Source organism: Mesoplodon bidens (genome assembly GCF_964165515.1).
Source record: "Mesoplodon bidens genome assembly, chromosome: 11".
NCBI lineage: Eukaryota > Metazoa > Chordata > Mammalia > Artiodactyla > Ziphiidae > Mesoplodon > Mesoplodon bidens.
Window position 1 is genome coordinate 65,081,050 of NC_138167.1, and position 6,374 is coordinate 65,087,423.

The following is a 6,374-nucleotide window of genomic DNA, read 5'->3' on the forward strand; positions in this document are numbered from 1 at the left end:
GTAATAAGTGGGGCTCAACATATGTTAAATGTGTTTCTAAATTTGAGGTCCACCAGATATATGTGAAAGTCTTTCCTGATTTCTTTCTTTTCTTCAACCCTTTCTACCTCCAACCCCATATCTGTGCTATCCACAAAAACTGTTGGTTCTTTTTTTTTTTTTTTTTTTGCGGTACGCGGGCCTCTCACTGTTGTGACCTCTTCCCATTGCGGAGCACAGGCTCCGGACGCACAGGCTCAGCGGCCATGGCTCACGGGCTTAACCGCTCCACGGCATGTGGGATCTTCCCAGATCGGGGCACGAACCCGTGTCCCGGCATCGGCAGGCGGACTCTCAACCACTGCGCCACCAGGGAAGCCCCTGTTGGTTCTTTTTAAAAAATATTTATTTATTTGGGTGCACCAGGTCTTAGTTGCAGCACGCTGGATCTTCATTATGGCATGTGGATCTTTAGTTATGGCACGTGGGATCTAATTCCCTGACCAGGGATAGAACCCGGGCCCCCTGAATTGGGAGCGTGGAATCTTAACCACTGGATCACCAGGGAAGTCCCTGTTGGTTCTTCTACCTCCAAAATGTATCCTGTATTTCTCCACCTCTACCACCCTAATACAAGCCACTAGTCCACTGCAGCAGCCCTCCAACTAGTTTCTTAGTTTGAATCTTCATCTTCTTTAATCCAGGCAGGTGATCTTTTAAAATCACAAACCAGATCATGTTCAATCTCTTGCTTAAAACCCCTGATAGCTTCCCCTTGCACTTTGAATGAAATCCAAACAATCAACAATAACCTGGCCCCAGCTTTCTTTTCAACCTCCTCTTGTACCATCCTCTCTACCTTTCGCTGTATCCATCCACTCACCTCTTCTTTCTGTTTTTGACTGCCAAGCTTGAGTTGGCCTCAGGGCCTTTACACTTGCTGTTCCACTTGTATGCAATATTCTCTCCATGGCTCTTCTCATGGATGGATCTTCATCTTTTTAGATTTCAGCTCAAAGTCACCTCGTCTGGGACCTTATTTAAAGTAGTTGTTCCCTCCCCTCACTCTGTATCTCTTCCCCCATTTTACAGTCCTTTGTAGCACTTGTTTCTGTCTGAAATGTTCTCATTCATTAGTTTACTTGTTTATTGCCTATCTCCTGCCACTGGAATGTAAGCCTCATGAGGGCTGGGACTTAAGTCTGTCTTGTTCTCTGCTGTATTTCCAGAGCCAAGAACAGAGCCTAGCATACACTAAGTGCTCAAAGACTAAAGAGCTAGTTAATGAGACTTCAAGGATTACAACAGGCTGCTGCTTTTTTCTCCCTGTTTCTTCATCAATGATTTTTTTAAATTGAGGTATAGTTGATGTACAATATTATATAATTTTCAGATGTATGACATAGTAATTCACAATTTTCAAAGGTTATATTCCATTTATAGTTATTACAAAATATTGGCTATATTTCCTATATTATACAATATATCCTTGTAGCTTATTTATCTGTACATAGTAGTTTGCCCCTCCCCCCTTTCCTCTCCCCACTTGTAACCACTAGTTTGTTCTCTATATCTGAGTCTCTTTCTTTCTTTTTTTTTTTTAATAAATTTATTTATTTACTTTTGGCTGTGTTGGGTCTTCGTTGCTGCATGCGGGCTTCCTCTAGTTGTGGCGAGTGGGGGCTTCTCTTCTTTGCAGTGTGTGTGCTTCTCATTGCGGTGTCTTCTCTTGTTGCAAAGCACAGGCCCTAGAGCATGGGCTTCAGTAGTTGTGGCACACGGGCTCAGTAGTTGTGGCTCGCGGGTTCTAGAGCACAGGCTCAGTAGTTGTGGCACATGGGCTTAGTTGCTCCGCGGCATGTGGGATCTTCCTGGACCAGGGCTCGAACCCGTGTCCCCTGCATTGGCAGGCGGATTCTTAACCACTGCACCACCAGTGAAGTCCTCTGAGTCTCTTTCTTTTTTGTTGTATTCACTAGTTTATTTTTTAGATACCATATATAAGTGATATCATACAGTATTTGTTTTTCTCTGTCTGACTTATTTCACTTAGCATAATACCCTCCAAGTCCATCCATATTATTGCAAATGGCAAAATTTCATTCTTTTTTATGCCTGAGTCATATTCCATTGTATACATATACCCCATCTTCTTTATCCATTTATCTGTTGCTGGATACTTAGGTTGCTTCCATTTCTTGGCTATTGTAAATAATGCTGTGATGAACGTTGGGGTGCATGTACCTTCTTGAATTAGTGTTTTCATTTTTTTCGGATATACACCCCGGAGTTTTAATTTATAAAATAGGAGTAAGACCACCTCATTGGGTTCTTGTAAGAATTAGAAATAATAAATATGCAGTGCCTGCCACATACTGGGAAGAGTAAATGGTAGTTATTATCATCCTATTAGATGCTAGGTGGCAGCAACTAGAAGAGTAAACCTACCAAGAAGAATAACTTTTGTGAGTTGCTTAAACTTTTATTAATTTTATAAATGCACAGCCATGAATCTCACAGACAGAGAATCTGCTCCTGGCAAACAAATCAACTTATTCATCATATACTTATTTAGTGCCTACTCTGTGCCTGGGACCACACTGGACCCTGAGGAGACACAGGTGAACAGCTCTGTCCTCATGGAGTTTACTGCCTCCTGCAGGGACATAGTGGAAACTGAACAAACATCTAGTTACAACTGAGAAGGAAATTAGCAGGGCACTGTGATGGAGAATCAGAAAGGGAGCACCTGCAGAGGGGGTGTGGGGAGAAGGCCTTACTTGCAGGATGAGAAGGAGCCAGTTAGGAGAAGAGAGTTGCTGGGGAAAGGTCATTCCAGGCACAGACACAGAATTTAGAGAGGGAGGTGAACAGCTCCAGTTGGCAGGAGAATATAATGGGAAAACTTTAAAGGTTTTAAGGAGGGGAGTAAATGGTTCAGATTATGTTTTAAGAGCCTGTGCTCCACAACGGGAGAGGCCACAACAGTGAGAGGCCCGTGTACCGAAAAAAAAAAAAAAGAGAAGCAGCAGGGAGACCAGTTAGAAGGCTCCTGGACTGATCCAGGGGAAGGACGATGGTGGCTTGGGCCAAGGCAGACTAAGAAGGCATGCAGAAAAGTAGAAGAATTTGAGAAATATGTTGGAGGCACTAATTAATTGTATGGAGTAGGTTTGGAAGAGGAGGAATCCAGAATGACCCTGGGCAAACCTGTCAGATGGGTAGATGGTGGGACCATGTTCTGCAGTGGTTAAAAACTATACAAGGAATAAGGGAGTTTGGGTGGCTGAATAGAGGGAATTAAGAATTCTGCTTGGTCTGGCATGCCTCCAAGAGGGCAAGAAGGCAAATGGAGCTCACCAGAGAACACTGACCTGGAGATGTAAATCGTGCAATTTTTTCTTTTTCTTTTTTTTTTTTTTTTTGCGGTACGCGGGCCTCTCACTGTTGTGGCGTCTCCCGTTGTGGAGCACAGGCTCCGGACGTGCAGACTCAGGTGCCATGGCTCACGGGCCCAGCCGCTCCGCGGCATGTGGGATCTTCCTGGACCAGGGCATGAACCCGCATCCCCTGCATCGGCAGGCGGACTCTCAACCACTGCGCCACCAGGGAAGCCCAAATCCTGCAATTTTTGACAACTTCCCTTTAAGATAGAATGAGAGTCCCTAAATCCATCTTCTCTGTGATGTATTTTTTTTCACATCTCAATGCATATATCATTAACAGTAGAGGAGAGTGGAAACCCGAGCTTTCCAGTTTCACGCATTTCAACAAAAGAAACAAAAGTACCAGGCTTTGGGGGAGGGAAGAAAGCTGAGGCAGGACCCCACAGTGACAGAAACTGTTAGCATAAGTTGAAATGGCGCTAATTAGGAATTCAGTTGAAACATCTTATTAAACACAGGTTGCTAAGCAACAGTGGCCACCCTGGAACAGTGTGGCTGTTCCTTCTGCAGTGGAGCTCCTGGGCCTTGGGTCTGAGATGTCAAGAAGTTACACTTTTTGGCTGGTCTGAGCCATGCCTTTACACACAACCTCATATTCTCCCTTCTTTTGGGGGGCTTCCCTCTGTGAGTCAGTGTCCCTGTCTCTCTGGGATCATTAATCTCTCACTCTGTCAGATCCCAGTAACAGCACAAATGTGCTCATATGTCACCCATTCTATACAAACAAATCCCTTGAAATCACCTCCTCTGTCCCTGGCCATGGTGCTATTCCACCCCCCAATGTCTTGAAAGAATTGTCTGCACACACTACCTCCACTTCAGCTTCTCCTCACTTTGACACCTGTCCCCACACTCCACCAAAAGCACTCTGTCAAGTTCAAGTACAGCTTCTCTGATGTATAGCCACATCTTTCTTCTCTCAGTGGCATTTGACATAACCGATGACTCCATGCTTCCTGAAACACTGTCCTTTCTGGGTCCCTCTTGGTTTTCCTCCTGCCCCTCTGGCCAATCCTCTCTCCTTTGCAGGGCCTTCCTCTTCTACGTCAACCCTAAGTAATGGTGATCTCCAGGGCTCTGTCCTGGACCTGCTTCTTTTCTCTTTACTTCTCACTGAAGGTGATGTCTTTCATTCTTTTTAAAATTTATTTAATTTATTTTTGGTTGCATTGGGTCTTTCTTGCCGCGCGCGGGTTTTCTCTAGCTGCGGAGAGCAGGAGCCACTCTTTGTTGTGGTGCCCGGGCCTCTCATTGCTGTGGCTTGTCTTGTTGTGGAGCACGGGCTCTAGGCACGTGGGCTTCAGTAGTTGTGGCACACGAGCTCAGTAGCTGTGGCTTGTGGGTTCTAGAGCGCACGCTCAGTAGTTGTGGCGCACGGGCTTAGTTGCTACGCGGCATGTGGGATCTTCCAGGACCAGGGCTCGAACCCGTCTCTCCTGCATTGGCAGGCGATTCTTAACCACTGCACCACCAGGGAAGCCTGATGTCTTTCATTCTTAATGCTGTAAATGCCATTTATATGCCCCGGATTCCAATCTTCAGCCTGAGTGTTTGTCCTCTGAGTTGCAGAATCATATAACCATCTGTAGAAATAACTTACATCATAAACTACAAAACAGAACACTTTATTCCCTTACCCCAAACCTACTTCTCTTCTAGTTTTCCCCATTTCAGTACTCAGCACCGTCAGCCACTCAGGAACTTCCTCTTGATTCCCCCTCTTTATCGCTTACTTTCAATCCGTCAGCAAATCCCTTTAATTCTCCAAAACCTATCTCAGATATTTCCTCTTCTTTCTATCCCTACTGCCACCCCTTAAACCCAGACCTCTGTCATCCCTGCTCTGGATTTCACTGCAGCCTCCTAGCTGGTCTCTTAACCTATTCTGTAAATTGGATGAACTCCTCTGCACCAGTGCTGTGCAGGCTGGGTGCTCGTTTCCATATCATACCACACCTGTCTGGCCTTCCCCCAGATAGTTCATAAGATCTTTGGGGAGAGGGCAGGATGGCTCACGTTGAGGTTAGAGAGATAGGGAAGGGCCAGAGTAAGAATTATTTATCTTTTTTTTTTTTCTTTTCCTTGCGGTACGCGGGCCTCTCACTGTTGTGGCCTCTCCCATTGCGGAGCACAGGCTCTGGACGCACAGGCTCAGCGGCCACGGCTCACGGGCCCAGCCGCTCCGCGGCATGGGGGATCCTCCCGAACCGGGGCACAAACCCGTGTCCCCTGCGGGGCACAAACCCGTGTCCCCTGCATCGGCAGGTGGAATCTCAACCACTGCGCCACCAGGGAAGCCCTATTTATCTTTTTTTAATAGAGAAAAATTTTTTATCTTTTCTTCCTTTTTAAAAAATAATTTATTAATTTATTTTTGGTTGCGTTGGGTCTTCGTTGCTGCTCGTGGGCTTTCTCTAGTTGCAGCGAGCGGGGGCTACTCTTCGTTGAGGTGCGCGGGCTTCTCGTTGCAGTGGCTTGTCTTGTTGCCGAGCACGGGCTCTAGGCGCGTGGGCTTCAGTAGTTGTGGCACGTGGGCTCTAGAGCACAGGCTCAGTAGTTGTGACACACAGGCTTAGTTGCTCCGGGCATGTGGGCTCTTCCCTGACCAGGGCTCAAACCCGAGTCCCCTGCACTGGCACCAGGGAAGCCCCCAGAGTAAGAGTTATTTGTTCAAATGATTTACTGCGTGCCTACTGTGCTCTGGACACAACAGCGAACGGGAGGACGGCACAATTCCTGCCCTCTTGGAGCTTCCATTCCAACATAATCCAAAGGAAAGGAGACCAACGCTTTCCGGCCCCGACAAGGGGGGCCATGGTGCTAACCGCTTTGACACCCTGTCAGCCACCTGTGACTCTGGGAAGGCCTTAGTTTTTCGCTTCATCTGCGAAATGGTATGATAACGGCTAGCTCCTGACCCGGGTGCTCCCCCGGTGGTAGGGGGTGGGG